Here is a 21,576-nt window from a genome sequence, read left to right as displayed (position 1 = left end):
GTGTCCCCTCAACGATTGGTTTTGGACCTACTGCTGTTTTTGATATATATATACAAGAGACCTGAACTTCGGTATACAGGGCAATATTTCAAAGAATGCAGATGATACAAAACTCAGAAATGTAGTAAACAACGTAAAGGATAATAACAGACTTCAGGAGGGCATAGGCAGACTGATGAAATACGCAAACACATGGCAAATGAAATTTAACACAGTGAAGTGTGAAGTGATTCATTTTTGTAGGAAAAATGTGGAGCGGCAATATAAATAAAATGGTACAATTTAAAGGGGTCCATGAAGGTGGTAGGACAAGCAGACACAATCCTTGGCTTTATAAATAGAGGCATAGAGTACAAAAGCAATGAAATTATAGCAGAACGCAGGGTGAAAGGCAAGGTGGTTAACAATGACCATTCAGCTTTATATTTGGTTTAAGAAAAACAGATTGAATCATTTAATAATGTTATTGTTTTTTTTAAACTATGCGGTTGCGAAGGGATTCAGCCCCTTCACGGTATTAATTGGTTTGGCGTCTTCAGCGCTATCCCTCTGACTCCGGTAGGAAAACAACTGCAAAACTGCAAGCAGAGGTTGATAATAAGGCATTATTGGTGATTATAAGGCATTGGATATGGTGATTGTTGGTAACTTGGATAGAATGTGTGGCATTTGCAATAGGAAGGGAGATAATTTGCGCAGATGGGTGAGATGTACAGATGTATCTCTTGGAGTCATGCAAACTGTGTGGGTGTGAATATACAACAATATGAGGAAATTGAGACAGGAGAAAAATGACTGTGTTTAAATTGTGCATCACCTTGCACAATATGCAAACAACAGTTGGGCATAGCCAAAAAGCCCTTTGATTGTGATAGCTGTCCTGCTTGGATACACATAAGCCAGAATTTTCTGTATCTGGGTGGGTCGGGTGCTGGCGGTCGGCGTGGCAGGTCCTTTGTTGCTTCCATCCCACTGCAGAAATCGACTTTGCGCTAATGGGGCCTATTAAGCCTGCCCGCATTTAAATAATGAATACATAATTTACAACAAACATACATTCCTTTATGGTACAAAAACCCCACAGGAAAAGTGGTACAACTGTGGCTAACAAGAGAAGTTAAAGATAGTATTAGATCAAAGGAAGAGGCTGATAATGTTGCCAAAAAGAGCAGTAAGCCTGAGGATTGGGAGGATTTTAGAATTTAGCAAAAGAAGACCAAGAAATTGATAAAGAAAGGGAAAATAAAATGAGAGTAAACTTTTATGAGAGACATAAAATAGACTGCAAAAGCTTCTATAGGTATGTAAAAAGGAAAAGATTAGCGAAAGTAAATGTCAGTCCCCTACAGGCTGAGACAGGAGAAATTATAATGGAAAATAAGGAAATGGCAGACAATTAAACGAATACTTTGTGTCTGTCTTCATGGAATAAGACACAAAAAAACCTCCCGGAAATAGTGGAGAACCAAGGGTCTAGAAAGAATGAGGAACTGAAAGAAATTAGTATTAGTAAAAAAAATTACTGGAGAAATTAATGGGACTGAAAGCTAATAAATACCCTGGACCCAATGGCTTACATCCTAGGGTTTTGAAAGAGGTGGCTATAGAGACAGTGGATACATTGGTTGTCATCTTCCAAAATTCCACAGATTCTAGAATGGTTCCCACAGATTGGAAGGTAGCTAATGTAACCCTACTATTTAAGAAAGGGGGGAGAGAGAAAACGGGGAACTACAGACCAGTTAGCCTGATATCAGTAGTATGGAAAATGCTAGAATCTATTATTAATGATGTGGTAACAGGGCACTTAGAAAAGAATAATAGGATTGGACAGAGTCAACACGGATTTATGAAAGGGAAATCACGTTTGACAAATCTGTTGGAGTTTGTTAGGTTGTAATTCATAAGAACATAAGAAATAGGAGCAGGAGTAGGCCATACTGCCCCTCGAGCCTGCTCCGTCATATAATACGATCATGGCTGATCCGATCATGGACTGAGGTCCACTTCCCTGCCTGCTCCCCATAACCCCTTATTCCCATATCGTTTAAGAAACTATCTATTTCTGTCTTACATTTATTCAATGTTCCGGCTTCCACAGCTCTCTGAGGCAGCGAATTTCACAGATCTATAATCCTCTGAGAGAAGAAATTTCTCCTCATCTCAGTTTTAAATGGGCGGCCCCTTATTCTAAGATTATGACCTCTTAGTCTAGTCTCCCCAACAGTGGACACATCCCCTCTGCATCCACCTTGGCAAGCCCCCTCATAATCTTATACGTTTCGATAAGATCACTTCTCATTCTTCTGAATGCCAATGAGTAGAGGCCCAACCTCCTCAACATTTCCTTATAAGACAACCCCCTCATCTCTGGAATCAACCTTGTGAACCTTCTCTGAATTGCCTCCAAAGCAAGTATATCCTTTCATAAATATGTCTTTATTCATAGAATAGATAAGGTGGAACCAGTGGATATGGTGTTTTTAGATTTTCAGAAGGCATTCGATAAGGTGCAACACAAGAGGCTATTAAACAAAATTGGGCATCATGGGATTGGGGTTAGTATACCAGCAAGAGTTGAGGATTGGTTAACGGACAGAAAATAGAGAGTAGCACTAAACGGGTCATTTTTGGGTTGGTAGGCTGGAGGTTGGTGGAGTGTCGTAAGGATCGGTGCTTGGGCCCCAGCTATTCACAAACTATATCAATGACTTAGATGAGGGGACCATGTGTAACATATCCAAGTTTGCTAATGATGCAAAGCCAGGTGGCAATATAAGTTGTGAGGACGATACACAGAGGCTTCAAGGGGATATAGACAGGCTAAGTGAGCGAGCAAGTGGAGAAATGTGAAGCTATCCACTTTGGTAGAAAAAATAGTGTTATGTATGTACTTTTGGGATCATTAGCCACTAGATGGCATCACTGTTGGGAGACCGTTGGGCTGCATGCACGTGTGTGCAGCCCATGTATAAAAGGCCAGCCATTTTGTATATTAGTAATTTGGGCCTTAATAAAGTAGAGCCAAGGTCATACCTCTTGGAATTAAACAGTACTCAGTCTAACAGTTATTGCATACACAATATTTGGCGACGAGGCAACAAGAACTTTTGCATGTAAAAATGAGCACAATTGGATTGTTGGAGCAATTTGTGGAAGGAGAAGATTGGGAAGACTTTGTGAACCATTTGAGCCAGTTCTTTGTGGCCAACAAAATGGAGGAGGTCGGCGACGCAGATCGGTGCCGGGCGGTGTGCCTCATGGTTTGCAGTCCAAAAATTTATGGTCTGATAAAGAATCTACTCCTGCCTGTGAGTCCAACAGAGAAGACGTATGAAGAATTGTGTACACTGGTATAGGACCACCTTAAGCCAGATGAAGGCATTATCATCTCGAGATACAGATTTTACACGCATGTTCACTCAGAGGGCCAGAATGCGGCGGAATTCGTTGCTGACCTGAGACGTCTAGCGGTACCGTGTAAGTTCGGGGTTGTGTTGGCAGACATGCTGTGGGACTTCTTTGTAATCGGCATCAACCACAAGGTGATCCTGCGTAAACTACTAGCGGTGGAGACATTGGACTTGAACAGGGCCATCACGATCGCTCAGTCATGCATGATGACGGATAGAAGTCTAAAGCAGATATCAGTAAAAAATCGAAACTCAGCAAGTACTGTAAATATGACTGATTTGGCGTTCGGCAGAGCAGCATAGGGCAGGGCCTACCCGACTGCGTCCAAAGTCCGCCAGCGGGAATGCATCTCATTTCTCCATGTTGGCATTGCGGGGGAAATCCCCAGCACCAGCAATATAGTTGCAAAGGCTGTCTGAGAGTGGGGCATCTCCAGCGTAAATGTCCGCAGATGAGCAAACGTGTTGCAACACACCACGTGGAGGATGATGGTCAGATTGGGCGGATCCAGATACGCAATCCGAGATACCAGAGGAGGAAGTGTATGGACTGTACTCGTTCCTAGCTAAGAGCAAACCGATAATGATCAACGTGAAATTTAATGGGGTGCCGGTATTGACGGAACTGGACACGGGGGCGAGTCAATTGATAAAGAGCGAGAGGGCATTCGGCAAACTGTGGGATACGAAGGCTGTGAGGCCGAGGTTGAGTCTAGTCAATGCCAAGTTGCGCACGAACACCAAAGAACTCATAATGGTGATTGGCAGTGCCAGAATTAAAGTGTCGTATGACGGTGCGGTTCACGAGTTACTGCTATGGATTGTCCCAGACAATGGCGCAATGCTGTTTGGCAGGAACTGGATTGAAAAAATCAGATGCGATTGGAATGACATCAAGGCATTATTGTCGGAGAAAGATACATGTGCCCAAGTACTGAGCAAGTTCCCCTTGCTGTCCGAACCAGGCACAAGCAACTTTACGGAAGCCAAGGTGCAGATCCACGTGGACTTGGATGCAAAACCCGTCCATCATAAACCTCAGGCAGTTCCGTATATGATGAGGGAGAAGAGGTTCTACATCGTCTGGACAAAGTGGGATTCAGAATGAAATGCTCGAAGTGCGTCTTCATGGCACCAGAGGTTGAATTCTTGGGGAGGAAAATTGCTGCTGACAGCGCCAGGCCCACGGACGCGAAAACCAATACCATCAAAAATGCACCCAAGCCGCAGAATGTGACGGAGCTGCTTTCGTTCCAGGGTCTACTCAACTACTTTGGTAACTTCCTACCTAAATTGAGCACCTTATTAGAACCACTGCACATGGTGCTAAGAAAAAGTGACAACTGGGTGTGGGGTGCGTCTCAAGACAGAGCTTTTGAGTAAGCCACTAATCTGCTTTGCTCTTACAAGCTGCTGATACATTATGACCCATGTAAACATGTAGTATTGGCCTGTGATGCTTCATCATATGGAATTGGTTGCATACTCCAACAAGCTAATGAGTCGGGTAAACTTCAACCAGTCATGCATGCTTCAAAAAGTTTGTCTAAAGCAGAAAGAGCCTACAGCATGGTAGAGAAAGAAGCGCTAGCCTGTGTATATGGGGTTAAAAAGATGCATCAGCACCTGTTTGGTCTTCGGTTTGAACTGGGGACAGATCACAAGCCATTCATTTCACTGTTCTCTGAAAACAAAGGTATCAATACCAATGCTTCATCCCGCATTCAGAGGTGGGCGCTGACATTATCCGCTTATGATTCGCCATAGACCTGACACTGAGAATTGTGCCGATGCTTTGAGCCATCTCCCGTTGCCCACAACGGAGGTGGAAATGCCACAACCGGCGGACCTATTGTTAGTTATGGATGCTTTTGAGAGTGAAAGAATCCCTGTCATGGCTCAACAAATTAAGACCTGGACCAGCCAAGACCCGAATTTATCGGTGGTGAAGAGTTGCATCCTCAAAGGTGATTGGTCTGCCATATCCAAGCAAATGTGCGAGGAGACCAAACCTTATATTCGTCGCAAAGACAAACTGTCTACTCAGTCGGATTGTATACTGTGGGGCAATCGTGTTGTTATGCCCAAGAAAGGGAGAATGAAATTTGCACGTGAGCTTCATAGCACACATCCCGACATTGTAATGATGAAAGCCATCGCCAGGTCTCATGTGTGATGGCTGGGAATTGACTCTGAGCTGGAATCATGTGTGCATCAGTGCAACACTTGCATGCAGCTCAGCAAAGCACCAGCGGAATCACCGCTGAGTCTGTGGTTGTGGCTGTCCAAACTATGGTCGAGCATCCACATAGACTGTGCAGGTCCCTTCCTGGGGAAGATGTTTTTAATTGTGGTGGATGCATATTCGAAGTGGATAGAGTGTATAATCGGGTCATCCAGCACATCCACAGCTACCATTGAGAATCTCAGTATCATGTTCGCGACACATGGTCTGCCTGACATCGTTGTTAGCGACAACGGATCATGCTTCACCAGTCAAGAGTTTCAAGAGTTCATGAAACTCAATGGTATAAAACATGTAAGGTCAGCACCGTTCAAACCTGCATCCAATGGGCAAGCAGAACGTGCTGTCCAAATCATAAAGCAGAGTATGAAGCGAGTAACCCAAAGGTCACTGCAGACTCGCCTGTCATGCATACTGCTTAGTTAAAGGACAAGACCACACACACTTACCGGGGTCTCGCCTGCTGACCTAATGATGAAGAGAGGTCTTGAGACCAAGCTATCTCTTGTACACCCTGACTTGAATAATCATGTTGAATATAGAAGACAAAGTCAGCAAGGGTATCACGATTGCGCAGCTGTGTCACGCGATATTTCTGTAAATGATTCTATATATTTTCTGAATTATGGTCAGGGTCCCAAGTGGATCGCTGGTACTGTCATGGCCAAGGAGGGCAACAGAGTATTTATTGTCAAGCTCCACAATGGGCAAACATGCAGGAAACATATGGATCAGACAAAGCTGCGGCACATAGACAAACCGGAACAGTCGGAGGAAGAGACAATCGACGACCAACCAACCTACCCCCAGTCATCAGAGGACTCCGTGGTCATCAGTGAATTGGGACTTTCAATCACTGACATGTTCATTGAAAATGGACTTTCAATCCCTGACATGGCCATTGCCACTCCCACCAGTTCTGTCTCCCAGCCACCAGTCACAACAGACTCTGAACACTTACCCAAGGCTGGAGTTGAACTGAGATGGTCAACCCGGGAGCATAAAACATCGGACCGTCTCAATTTGTAAAAGATTGTGTTAATATCTCAGAGGTGGGGGGGGGGGGGGGGGTGCGGTCTTGTCATCTATGTACTTTTGGGATCACTGGCCATTAGATGGCATCACTGTTGGAGGCAATTGGGCTGCACGCACGTGTTTGCAGCCCAAGTATAAAAGGCCAGCCATTTTGTATATTAGTTACTTTGGACCTTAATAAAGCAGAGCCAAGGTCATACCTTTTGGAGTTAAACAGTACTCAGTCTAACAAGTTATTGCATACACAACAAATAGAAAAGCATAGTATTTTTTAAATGGTGAGAGATTGGGAACTGGTGTTGTTCAGAGGGACCTGGGTGTCCTTGCACATGAATCACTAAAAGTTCACATGCCGGTACAGCAAGCAATTAAGAAAGCAAATGGTATGTTGGCATTTATTACAAGAGGATTCGATTATAAGAGTAAAGACGTTTTACTGAAATTATATCATCATCATAGGCAGTCCCTCGGAATCGAGGAAGACTTGCTTCCACTCTTAAAAATGAGTCCTTAGGTGGCTGAATAGCTGAATAAGACAATCACAGTCCATGTCACAGGTGGGACAGGTTTGCTGCACACTCTCTCCGCTGCCTGTGCTTGATTTCTGCATGCTCTCGGCGATGAAACTCGAGATGCTCGGCGCAATCCCGGATGCACTTCCTCCATTTAGGGCGATCTTTGGCCAGTGACTCCCAGGTGTCAGTGGGGATATTGCACTTTTTCAGGGAGCCTTTGAGGGTGTCCCTGTAACGTTTCCTCTGCCCACCTTTTGCTCATTTGCCATGAAGGAGTTCTGAGTAGAGCTTGCTTTGGGAGTCTCGTGTCTGGCATGCGAACGATGTGGCCTGCCCAGCGGAGCTGATCAATTGTGGTCAGTGATTCAAGGCTGGGGATGTTGGCCTGGTCGAGGACGGTAATGTTGGTCCGTCAGTCCTCCCAGGGGATTTGTAGGATCTTGCGGAGGCATCGTTGGTGGCATTTCTCCATCGACTTGAGGTGTCTACTGTATATGGTCCATGTCTCTGAGTCATACAGGAGATTGGGTATTACTACAACTCTGTAGACCATGAGCTTGGTGGCTTACTGTAGCTCACTGACAGAGGTTTGGGTGGTCTTGGACCTGGCCTGGAGATGGCGAAGGTTGAACAGGTTCTCACTGGTTTTTTGTTTAGTTCACTCCATGAGCTTGGTGTCAACCACGAGGGTCTGTGGAATGTCCTCCTCCGTTTCGGATGCCCCCCAAAAGTTCGTCACCATCCTCCGCCTGCTCCATGACGACATGCAGGCCGTGATCCTTACCAACAGATCCATTACAGACCCAATCCATGTCCGGACCGGGGTCATTGCCACAACCCTCTTCTCAATCTTCCTCACTGCTGTGCTCCACCTCACAGTCAACAAGCTATCCGCTGGAGTGGAACTTAAACTACAGAACCATGGGAACCTGTTCAACCATTGCCATCTCCAGGCCAGGTCCAAGACCACCCCAACCTCTGTCATTGAGCTACAGTACGTGGACGATGCCTGCGTCTGCGCAGATACAGACGCTGAACTCCAGGACATAGTCAACGTATTTACTGAGGCGTACGAAAGCATGGGCCTTACGCTAAACATCCATAAGACAAAGGTTCTCCAAAAGCCTGTCCTCGCCCCACAGCACTGCCCCCCAGTCATCAAGATCCACAGCGCGGCTCTGGACAACGTGGACCATTTCCCATACCTCAGGAGCCTCTTATCAACATTGATGACGAGATTCAACACTGCCTCCAGTGCGCCAGTGCAGCCTTCGGCCATCTGAGGAAGAGTATTTGAAGACCAGGCTCTCAAAACTGCCACCAAGCTCATGGCAATTATAAAGGGCCATGATGAGACCATACCTGGAATATTGTGTACAGTTTTGGTCTCCTTCTCTTCTGCATGGACCGAGTGTGCACACATATCGCAGTGTGGGCTGGCCCATACCAACAGTATGTCGCTGCTGATCACCGCGGTGCAGCAAACCATCGACTATGTCGATGCCATGTGGCAATCGATGGTCTCGGGATATGGCATGCAACCCCCCGATGCCGTACCAGCCACACCGACAGAACCAGAGGGTTGGGAGATGCCAGTGTCTCCAAGCTCAGTGCCACCATTCTCTCCCCAACGAACACGACAGCAGCGCTCCGAGCACACTGCTGCACAATGTGCTGGCACTGATGCGGTGAGGGGCAGGGGTGCGGGTTAGCGTTGGGATGGGCAATCCATCAAGAGGAGAATGGGGCTCACTTGGAGGGGGCGAAAGAGGTGGTGGGAGTGGGTAGAGGGTAGAATGGGGCTCACTTGGAGGGGGCGAAAGAGGTGGTGGGAGTGGGTAGAGGGTTGGGTGTTGGTGATGTTTGTATATATTGTTCATGTTGTTGTTGCTGTTTAAGATGTTACCTTTTGATGTTAAATTTACTGTTTTTGGAAATAGTTTAAAATATTTTGCTTGCAATGTTTGAATCTTCTGCCACTTTTGAATGTTGTACAATTCAATACAGATTTTTTTTTTTAACTGCTCTTGGTCAGTGTCTAACTTTTAGATTATGAGGGATATTATTGTGTTCCTAACACAGATGAGGCTGCACACAGGGAGGTTAAAGTAACAGTGACCTCAGTCTTTATTAAGACACTTCAGAGTGAGAAACAGGCCTTAGGGACCGGCTTATATACAGTGCTCCCAAGGGATGCTGGGACCCTTTGGGACTTCAGGGGATGAGCTCCCTGGTGGCGGAACATGGGAGTGCATGCTTTACAGATACACATCATCACTTCCCGCCCAAAGTCAAAGTGAAAACTATTTACAAGATGAGGCGGTCGGGAGCCTTTCTTTCCCTGGTGGACCGCCTCGGTACAAATGTCTGTTCTGGTGTGTTGGCTGTGCCTTCGCTGGGCTGGCGTGTTGTTGACCCTGCAGGGCTGCTGGGTGAGCCTGGCCTTGCTGGGCTGTTGGGCATGATGGGTTCGATTTCCTGGTCCGACGTGGTGTCATTGATCCTTTGGGTGTGTGTTGTGGGCTCGAAAAAGGTGGTGTCTGCTGTGGGTTGTTCGGGCAGTTTGTGAACCGCAGCCTTGTTTGGTCCAGGTGCTTTCTCAAATTTGTCCATTGTCTAGTTTGACTACAAACACCTTATTCCCTTCTTTAGCTATCACCGTGTCCACGATCCACTTGGGACCATGTTCATAGTTTAGCACATACACAGGGTCATTCAGATCAATTTCCCGTGACACAGTGGCGCGACCATCGTTTACATTTTGTTGCTGCCGCTTGCTCTCTACCTGATCATGCAGGTTGCAGTGAACCAGTGAGAGTCTGGTTTTAAGTGTCTTTTTCATGAGTAGCTCAGCCGGGGGCACCCCTGTGAGCGAGTGGGGTCTCGTGCGGTAGCTGAGCAGTACTCGGGACAGGCGGGTTTGGAGTGAGCCTTCTGTGATTCATTTAAGGCTCTGTTTGATGGTTTGTACTGCCTGCTCTGCCTGCCCATTGGAGGCTGATTTAAACGGGGCCGAGGTGACATGTTTGATCCCATTTCGGGTCATGAATTCTTTAAATCCGGCTCTGGTGAAACATGGCCTGTTGTCACTGACCAGTATGTCAGGCAAGCCATGGGTGGCAAACATGGCCCTTAGGCTTTCAATGGTGGTGGTGGCGGTGCTTACCGACATTATTTCACATTCAATCCATTTTGAAAAAGCATCCACCACCAGGAACATTTTACCGAGAAATGGGCCCGCATAGTCGACATGGATCCTCGACCATGGTCTGGAGGGCCAGGACCACAAACTTAGTGGTGACTCTCTCGGCGCGTTGCTCAACTGAGCACATACGCTGCATTGCCGTACACAGGACTCTAAGTCAGAGTCGATACCGGGCCACCACACGTGGGATCTGGCTATCGCTTTCATCATTACTATACCTGGGTGTGTGCTGTTGAGATCCGAGATGAACGTCTCCCTGCCCTTTTTGGGTAGCACTACGCGGTTACCCCACAACAGGCAGTCTGCCTGAATGGACAGCTCGTCCTTTCGCCGCTGGAACAGCTTGATTGGCTCTTGCATTTCAATGGGGATGCTGGCCCAGCTCCCATGCAGTACACAGTTTCTTACCAGGGACAACAGAGGATCTTGGCTGGCCCAAGTCCTAATCTGGTGGGCTGTGACAGGTGATTTATCATTTTCAAATGCTTCCATGACCATCAACAAGCCTGCGGGCTGCGCCACCATCAACAAGTTTGCAGGCTGCACCATTTCCACCCCCGTGGTGGGCAATGGTAGCCGACTGAGAGCATCCACACAGCTCTCGGTGCCTGGCCTGTGGCGGATGGTATAGTTATATGCTGATAGGGCGAGTGCCCACCTTTGTATGCGGGCTGAGGCATTGGTATTTATCCCCTTGTTTTCAGTGAACAGGGATGTGAAGGGCTTGTGATCGGTTTCCAGCTCAAATTTGAGGCCAAACAGGTATTGATGCATTTTCTTTACCCCGAACACTCACGCTAAAGCCTCTTTCTCAATCATGCTGTAGGTCCTCTCGGCCTTAGACAAGCTCCTGGAAGCATAGGCGACAGGTTGCAACTTCCCCGCAACATTAGCTTTCTGTAATACACACCCGACTCCATATGACGATGCGTCACATGCTAGCACAAGTCTTTTACACGGGTTATACAATACAAGCAGCTTGTTGGAGCATAAAATGTTTCTAGCTTTCTCAAAAGCAATTGCTTGGTTTTTATCCCATACCCAGTTCTCACCTTTGCGCAATAACACATGTCGTGGCTCTAAGAGGCTGCTTAATCCCGGTAGGAAGTTACCAAAATAGTTGAGGAGTCCCAGGAACGACCGCAGATCCGTGACGTTCTGTGGCCTGGGCGCGTTCCTGATAGCCTCTGTCTTGGCGTCTGTGTGCCGAATGCCGTCCGCCGCGATCTTTCTCCCCAAAAACTCCACTTCTGTTGCCATGAAGACACATTTCGACCTCTTCAGCCGCAGTCCTACGCGATCCAGTCGCTGGAGGACCTTCTCCAGATTTTGTAGGTGGTTGGCGGTGTCCCAACCCGTGACCAAAATATCGCCCTGAAAGACCAGCGTGTGTGGTACCGACTTGAGTAGGCGCTCCATGTTTCTCTGGAAGATCACTGCAGCCGACCGAATTCCAAACGGGCATCTGTTGTAGATGAGCAGTCCCTTGTGCGTGTTGATGCAGGTGAGGCCCTTCGAAGACTCCTCCAGCCCCTGCGTCATGTAGGCCGAAGTCAGGTCGAGCTTGGTGAATGCCTTGCTGCCTGCCAGCGTCGCAAATAGGTCGTCTGCCTTAGGTAGCGGGTATTGGTCCTGTAGCGAGAAACGATTAATAGTTACTTTATAATCGCCGTAAATCCTGACCATGCCATCACTTTCGAGTCTTGGAACAATTGTGCTGGCCCACTCGCTGAATTCCACTGGGGAGGTGATGCCCTCGCGTTGCAGCCTGTCCAGCTCGATTTCCACTCTCTCCCTCATCATGTGAGGTACTGCTCGCGCATTGTGGTGAATGGGTCGTGCCTCTGGAACTAAGTGGATCCGCACCTTCGCCCCAGAAAAATTTCCAATGCCTGGCTCAAAAAGGGAAGGAAATTTGTTAAGAACCTGGGTACATGAGGTCTCATTGACATGTGATAGCGCTCGGATATCATTCCAGATCCAGCGGATTTTGCCCAGCCAGCTCCTTCCAAGCAGTGTGGGGCCATCGCCCAGGACAATCCAGAGAGGCAGTTCGTGCATCATGCCCTCGTAGGTGACCTTGATCGTGGCGCTGCCCAGGACAGTGATAAGCTCTTTGGTGTACGTTCTCAGTTTCGTGTGGATGGGGATCAGGGTTGGTCTGAATGCCTTGTTGCATTACAGCCTCTCAAACATCTTTTTACTCATGATGGATTGGCTAGCGCCAGTGTCCAGTTCCATGGCTACGGGTAAGCCATTCAATTGTACGTTTAGCATTATAGGTGGCCATTTCATCGAAAATGTGTGCAACCCGTTACTTCAGCATCTGCCTCCTCTCTCTGGGGCTCGAAATTGCTTTGATCCACCATGGACCGATCTTCCTCTGCCATGTGGTGGTTAGCAGGTTTTGCAGAGCTTGCAGTTTGTTTGGAGGTGCCCCATTGTTCCACAGCTCTTGCAAACATATCCTTTGAAGCGCATGAATAGGCTGAATGGAAGCCTCCACAACACCAACATGGTGTGAATTGCCTTGCATTCATCCTTTGTTGGGGGCTCTGAGTCATCTGGGTCACCTGAGGCCTGCTGGCAGTTGCAGACTCGTGGGTTCTGCCCTGTACATTTCTGCTCGCAAACACAGTTCCAGTTAATTTATGAACATTGCTAGCACTTGTGTGCTGAGAGATTTGTTTGGTGTTACCACTGGTGGACATAAACGCCTGTGCTATCGCAATGGCCTTACTGAGGGTCAGTGTCTCTACAGTCAAAAGTTTTCGTAGGATGGTCTCGTGGCCAATGCCCAGTACAAAAAAGTCTCTGAGCATTAGCCATCAAACTCACATTGTCCTGCAAGTCGCCTTAGCTCGGCGACGTAGCTTGCCACTTCCTGACCTTCAGATCGCTGGCACGTGTGGAACTGATACCTCGCCATCAGCACGCTCTCCCTCTGGTTAAGATGCTCCCGAACCAGTGTACACAGCTCCTCATACGACTTATCTATGGGTTTCACTGGAGCCAGAAGTTTCTTCATGAGGCTGTAGGTTGGTGCCCCGCAGACTGTGAGGAGGACCGCTCTCCTTTTTGCAGCGCTTCCTTCTCCGTCCAGCTTGTTGACTACAAAGTACTGGTCTAGCCTTTCGACATAGGCTTCCCAGTCCTCACCCTCCGAGAACTTCTCCAGGATGCCCACAGTTTGCTGCATCTTTGCGTTGGATTCATATTCTCGTCGTCAGTTATTGTGTTCCTAACACAGATGAGGCTGCACACAGGGAGGTTAAAGTAACAGTGACCTCAGTGTTTAATAAGAATTCCAGAGTGAGGAACAGACCTTAGGGGCCGGCTTATATACAGTGCTCCCAAGGAATCCCAGCATCCCTTGGGATTTCAACGGATGAGCTCCCTGGTGGCGGAACATGGGAGTGCATGCTTTACAGATACACAACAGGTATGTGCTGAGATACACACACATGTCCTTTAAATGTAGTGCAGTGAGCTAAAATTATCAAAATCCCTGCCAGCTCCCTATAAATCGTGCTGCTAAACAACTGTTGAGCTCTCTGCAGCTTTTGATGAAATACTCCCGTTTCCAAGATGTAAATCTATATTGAAGCTGCAGGTGCACAATTTTGATGTGCACAATCAAAATGAAATGGAAAAGGAGGAGGATTACAGTCCCCTTTCAAAACCTGCACATGTTTTTGATACTTCAAAGCAAACTAAGGACCATATCACATCTTTATCATTCAAGCCAACATCACAAAAACCCTTTCGAGAATCTTTAGCATCCTTTGGTGCAGTTTTTGTTGACAAAAGACTCCACAAAAACCTGCTGACGGACTTCCTGCAATTAGCAAGTTAGAGTTGAGAGCTACAATTTTTACACATGCACTGCTTAACATTCCAACATAAAAACTATCATATACTGCTGATAATTTACAATTTGAGTATTTCAACAGTTATATGTTGAAGAATGTTTTTTATTTTTCGGCCTGCTTTTAAAAGGAGTAGACCGGGGCCAATTGCGGATTATGAAGAAGAGTATTCAGATGCAGGTGACAATAGAACTTTGATCCTGAAGAAATGATGGGTATAAGTAAAACTATGCAACAGAAAATATGGTTCAGTTTAAATGTGAGAAGTAACCGAAGAACATTCTTTCAAAAAAATTCTTGCCATTATGTTATAATTTTGGTTAAGTGATCTCTTGATCTTCTTGCTCTCTGCTCTCTTACGCAATTGGTAATTCTTTGTCAGAGATCGATAAATTTTTGGATATTAAGGGAATCAAGGAATGTGGGGATAGTGCAGGAAAGTGGAATTTTGGGAGAAGATCAACCATGATCTTGCTGAATGGTGGAGCAAGCTCGAGGGGCCGAATGGCCTACTCCTGCTCCAAAACCTATGTTCTTATGCTCTTATGACATCATCCATGATGTGTTTTCAGCTGGGATATTTAAAGGTGCCATGGCCACATTGCATTTGAAGGTTCATCTAGGAGTGTTCAGTCACTGTACTGGAGGCTTTGATTGCTCCAAACACTTGGAGAGATGGCTGCACAGAGGCAGAGAGCTGCACCCAGCTTCTCCAATGACTCCCCCCATATGCTTATGGAGGATGTTAGAGCATGCAGGGAGGTCCTCTTCCCTTCAAATGGATGGAAGACACCACCCCATGGGCAGAAGCCACCTCCCCAAATTGCAGAGGAGGTGAACAGCAGGGATGTGTTCGGGAGAACCTGGGTGCAGTGCCAGAAATGTTTCAAGGAACTCAGTAGACCTGGAAAGATGAGTACAAAGCCACATTCAACTTCATCCTGCTGTGCCTCTCATCCCCATCACTCTGCCTTCCCAAACCTATTCCTGCACATCCTTACTAACACCAACATACCTTGTACCTCCACCTATCCCTCTCTCTCTCTCTACATGATCACATCCCCATCTTACGAGCTGCCCCTCACACTCACCCTCATCCTAATGAAATCATACTAACTAACAACACACTTGGCATTGCCTCTCCAATCCATCATAGTCTCCCTTAAAAGATGTAACCCATCTATTCCTCATTCTCATTCCATCACTCTCACTGAATCTTATCTTCTTTCTTTCCTTGCAGAAGAAGAGAAAGCACAATAAGAGAGAGAGGAAGAGAATTTAAGGTGGGCCTCCATCATTTGCCACCCTCACAACAGCAGAGGAGACTGCTATAGAAATATCTGGAGTCGCCGAACAGCTGGAGGTAGGAGACGGAGAGAGGGGGACATCTCAGCAACCTGGTGACAGAATTACATATCCGACAGCTACATGGCATACATAAGTCCCTCATATGGCGACTGATGTCATAGAAACATAGAAACATAGAAAATAGGTGCAGGAGTAGGCCATTCGGCCCTTCTAGCCTGCACCGCCATTCAATGAGTTCATGGCTGAACATTCAACTTCAGTACCCCATTCCTGCTTTCTCGCCATAGCCGTTGATCCCCCTAGTTGTAAGGACCTCATCGAACTCCTTTTTGAATATATTTAGTGAATTGGCCTCAACAACTTTCTGTGGTAGAGAATTCCACAGGTTCACCACTCTCTGGGTGAAGAAGTTCCTCCGCATCTCGGTCCTAAATGGCTTACCCCTTATCCTTAGACTGTGACCTCTGGTTCTGGACTTCCCCAACATTGGGAACATTCTTCCTGTATCTAACCTGTCTAACCCCGTCAGAATTTTAAATGTTTCTATGAGGTCCCCTCTCATTCTTCTGAACTCCAGTGAATACAAGCCCAGTTGATCCAGTCTTTCTTGATAGGTCAGTCCCGCCATGCAGCTGCTGCATAGTCATCATGTGCATAATAGTATGTGTACCCATTCTTCATATATCATATCTAACCCATCTCTTTGCTCTCCCACAGGTCCATCAAAGGCCCTCTTCCTCCTTCCACTATCTAGGAGGAAGAGGAAGATGAACTGTTAGAGGAGCCTCCAGCCTCTGAGGGCGCAGTGTCACCAGACATGACCGCATGCAGCACCAGAGCTGAAATGCACATATTGTTGGGTCCCATGCGAGATAGAATAGTGTTGTCACCAGATCCATCTCAAGTGAGCAAGAGCAGATGGTGGAGACAGGGACAGCAGTGGAGCCTCCTTATTGGAGGGCGCAGGACGCTCCCAGCTCTGCTCAGCTGCATACTGACGCTGAGCTTCGGGGGCTATCCAGAAAGAGGGTGAGCCTGGAGGTGCAAGAAGTGCAGGGGGTTCTGACAGGTTTTGTGACTGCGATGTCTGCAAATGTTCAGAGAATGGAGGAGTCCATCTCCAACATGAGCACTGCCGTGTTGCAGGCGATGGTGACGGCAGGCTTTTCCATGGATAGGATGACTACCTGCATGGAGCAGCTAATGCGCCACTCACAGGAGCACATGATGTCTATGGAGAATAGATGGCTATCTATGGAGAATAAATGGTGGATAGATGGCAGAAGCTCATAAACCTCCTGTCTAGTAGGAATGTCAGTGTAGATTTGGGTCCTCATGGCCCCACTGATGTGCAGCTCTTTGCTCATAGGGAAGTGTGGGCTGCTCTCAAAGTCCACACACATCTCCCCCTTTGCCACCCCAGCAGTCAGAGCCAGAGGGCTCCTCAGATCACGATGGTTGAGTCTGCCCCTGCACAGTCGCAGGAGGAACAGACATTGGTGGGGCCATCACAGGCTCCAAAACCCAGAGGACGTCTGCCAAGAGTGTCTAAACAGTCACAGCAGGGAAGTGAGCAGGCTGCCTCTACTTTTGCTGAAGTTACCGGGGTAGCACCTCATAGAAGCACATGGAAGAGAAAGATGACACACAATGAGGTTCACAAGGGTAGCTACTTGGGTGTTTTAGTCAATGTCAATGTCAAATTTCCGTTAATGTATTGTCAACCATAAAAAGCTTTATTTTCACCACTTTCCCATCTTGGACATATTTGTGTCCACCTTTGGAAGTGGCTTAGTGAGTTGGAGTGAATGGTGAGACATAACGCTATGTCCAGCAATGGTGGTCAGTGTGAAAGGAATTTCTTGGTTATTGTCGGGATCCCTTATGGTATTGCTGTGGGGTGGTACCAACTTGGCGCAGCATGTGGCAGCCATATAGTTGTACTGCAGAAAGTTAAGTAAATCTTGACATGATGAGGCCATCTCTGGCTTCCCAGGTAGCAATGTGCTTGGATGCTGGTGGGTTCTAGGCCGCAGGTTCCTCCAGCTCCTGCTTCTCCTCATCTTCCAGCTGATGCTTCTCCTCCTATGAAGAGGCTGTGGGCTCAGTGCATTGTTCCTCATGCAGCGTTAAACCTCGCTGCTGCATTTTGTTGTGTAAGGTGTAGCAAACCACAACAATTCTGGAGACCCTGGCTGGTTCGTACTGAAGGGCTCCTCCAGATCTGTCAAGGCATCTGAAGCGCATTTTGAGCATGCCTATTGTCTGCTCTATGACATATCTGGTGGAAATCTGGCTTTCATAGAAACATAGAAAATAGGTGCAGGAGTATGCCATTTGGCCCTTCGAGCCTGCACCACCATTCAATATGTTCATGGCTGATCATGCATTTCAGTACCCCATTCCTGCTTTCTCTCCATACCCTTTGATCCCTTTAGCCGTGAGGACCACATCTAACTCCCTTTTGAATATATCCAACGAACTGGCCCCAACAACTTTCTGTGCTAGAGAATTCCACATGGCCACAACTCTCTGAGTGAAGAAGTTTCTCCTCATCTCGGTCCTAAGTGGGTTACCCCTTATATTTAAACTGTGACCTCTGGTTCTGGACTTCTCCAACATCGGGAACATTCTTCCTGCATTTAAGCTGTCCAATCCTGTCAGAATTTTATATGTTTCTATGAGATCCCCTCTCATTCTTCTAAATTCCAGTGAATATAAGCCTATCGGCGCGCATCCGAACGGCAGACGAGGATGGCAACGTAGAGAGTGTGCAAGAGCAGCCCGTACAGGAATCCCCTCCGCGCAGAACTGAAAGGCAAGGAGGGGATTTCCTGGAGGAGGCTCAAGTTGTGAGGCGCCGGCTCCCGAGGAAGGTTTCGGGGCTTGCCGCCGATGAGGAATTCCGTCCGAACGGAGGTCAGTTTGGACAGGATTTCCCCACGTGCTTGAGGCTCCTCGACACACCTAACGGAGTCAGGGCACAGTGCTGTTTTTAGCGTCTTGATGGCATTGACCGCGCACCGGACGTCGGTCCAGGATAGGTGCCGTGCCAGCTCCTCTGGTGTCATCCAGCTCGCTCCTCCGCCATTGAGCAGGACCCTGACCCTGGTCACCTTGCCAAACACAGCCCTCTCGTCCGCCTGCCACATAAAACTGCAGTCATGGAGGTAGGGATTCCTGAGCAGCAGCTCCTGAAGGACAGCCTGGAGAGAACTGTGATGGGTGGCGACTCTGTGTCATGTATGTATGCTTGGGTTTACTAACCACCAGGTAGCGCCACTGTCGGAGGTCATTGGGCTGTGTACATGTGTGTGTGGCCCAGGTATAAAAGGCCAGCCATCTTGTAATGTAATCACTTTGGGCTCTAATAAAGTAGACCAGGTTTGTACCTGTTCGGAGTTTACAGTCTATTGAGTTATTGCATACACAACATTTGGCGATGAGGTAACAAGAACCTTCACAGGCAAAAATGACACAATTGGAATTCTGGAGCGATTCGTGGAGGGAGAAGATTGGGCAGACTTTGTAGCCCGCTTGAACCAATACTTCGTGGCCAACAAAATGGAGAAAGAGGCAGACGCAGTTCGGCGCCGGGCGGTCCTGCTCATGGTTTGCAGTCCGAAAATCTATGGACTCATAAAGAATCTCCTCTCGCCCTTAAATCCAATGGACAAGGACTATGAAACATTGTGTGCTCTGGTACGTGACCATCTCAAACCAGAAGAAGGCATCATCATCTCAAGATATCGAACCTATACGCACGTTCGTTCTGAGGGCCAGGATGTATCGGAATTCGTTGCCGACCTTGAGACATCTAGCTGGACCGTGTAAGGTCGAAACTGCGTTGGCAGACATGCTGCGGGACTTCTTTTTAATCGGCACGAGGTGATCCTGTGTAAGCTACTGGCGGCGGAGACGCTGGATTTGAGCAAGGCTAGCACGATCGCCCAATCATGCATGACGATGGATAAAAGTTTAAAGCTTTTGAAAAATCATTGAAAAATCGGAACTCGGCAAGTACTGCAAACAAGATAGTATCGTAGTTTGGCAGAGCTGCATATGGCAGGGCCTACCTGACTGCGTACGCAAAACCTGTGGCTGCTCAAAGTCCGCCAACGGGAATGAATCCGATATCACCGTGTTGGTGTTGTGGCAATCATTGGCATCATCAGTGTCGGTTTAAACAGTATATTTGTAAAGGCTGTTCGAGAGTGGGGCATCTTCAGCGCATGTGTCCGCAACTGAGCAAGCGTGCTGCGACATACCACGTGGAGGATGATAACCAGTCTAGCCTGGATCCGGATATGGAATCTGAGATACCAGAGGAGGAAGTGTATGGACTGTATTGTTCCTAACAAAGAGCCAATCGATAATGATTAATGTAAAACTTAATGGTGTGCCGGTATCCATGGAATTGGACACGGGTGCAAGTCAATCAATAATGAGCCAGAGGACATTCGACAGGCTGTGGGATACTAAGGCTGCGAGGCATAAGCTGAGTCCAGTCAATGCCAAGTTGCGTACATACACTAAATAACTCATAACGGCGACTGGCAGTGCAGTAATCAAGGTGTCGTATGATGGTGCGGTTCATGATTTACCGTTATGGATTGTTCTAGGCAATGGTCCAACGCTGTTTGGCAGGAACTGGTTGGAAAAAATCAACTGGAACTGAAACGAGACCAAAGCATTGTCGTCGGAGGAGGATACTCCATGTGCTCAAGTGCTGAGCAAGTTCCCCTCGCTGTTTGAACCAGGCATCGGCAATTTCACGGGAGCCAAGGTGCAGATCCACATGGACTCAAAAGCAAGACCCGTTCATCATAAAGCTCGGGCAGTTCCGTACATGATGAGGGAGAAGGTCAAAATCAAACTGGACAGACTCCAGCGTGAAGGGATCATATCACCTGTCAAATTTAACGAATGGGCCAGCCCCATTGTTCCTGTGTTGAAAAGTGATGGCACTGTCAGGATTTGTGGAGACTACAAGGTTACGATCAACCGCGTTTCGAAACAGAATCAATACGCGTTACTGAAGGCTGATGACATGTTTGCAACGCTAGCGGGGGGCAGTTGTTCACAAAACTGGATCTGATGTCGGCCTACATGACACAGGAGCTGGTTGACATGTCGAAGAAACTTACATGCATCAACACTCATAAAGGACTGTTTATCTACAACAGGTGCCCTTTTGGAATTCGCTCGGCTGCAGCCATATTTCAGAGGAACATGGAGAGTCTACTGAAGTCCGTCCCCAGAACCGTTGTGTTCCAAGATGACATACTGGTCACAGGTCATGACTCTGCTGAACATCTGAACAACCTGAAAGAGGTTGTACATTGTCTGGACAAAGTGGGACTCAGACTGAAACGCTCGAAATGCGTCTTCATGGCACCGGAAGTCGAATTCCTGGGGAGGAATATTTCTGCTGACAGTGTCAGGCCTACGGACTCGAAAACCAAGGCCATCAAAAATGCACCCAAGCCTCAGAATGTGACAGAGTTGCGTTCGTTCCTTGGTCTACTCAACAACTACAGTAATTTCTTACCTAGATTGAGCACCTTATTACAGCCACTGCACATGCTGCTAAGAAAAAGCGACAACTGGGTTTGGGGTGCGTCTCAAGATAGAGCTTTTGAGAAAGCTACTAATCTGCTTTGCTCTAACAAGCTGCTAGTATATTATCATCTGTGTAAGCATCGAGTATTGGCCTGTGATGCTTCGTCATATGGAGTTGGTTACGTGCTCCAATAAGCTAATGAGTCGGGCAAATTACAACCGTTGCATATGCTTCAAAAAGTTTGTCAAAGGCTGAAAGAGCCTACAGCAGGGTAGAGAAAGAAGCATTAGCCTGTGTGTGTGGGGCTAAAAAGATACATCAGTAACTGTTTGGTTTTTGGGTTGAATTGGAAACAGATCACCTAGAAACATAGAAACATAGAAAATAGGTGCAGGAGTAGGCCATTCGGACCTCCAAGCCTGC

The sequence above is a fragment of the Pristiophorus japonicus genome, chromosome 2 (assembly GCF_044704955.1).
Source record: "Pristiophorus japonicus isolate sPriJap1 chromosome 2, sPriJap1.hap1, whole genome shotgun sequence".
Classification (NCBI taxonomy): Eukaryota; Metazoa; Chordata; class Chondrichthyes; family Pristiophoridae; genus Pristiophorus; species Pristiophorus japonicus.
This window is presented reverse-complemented; position numbering follows the sequence as displayed.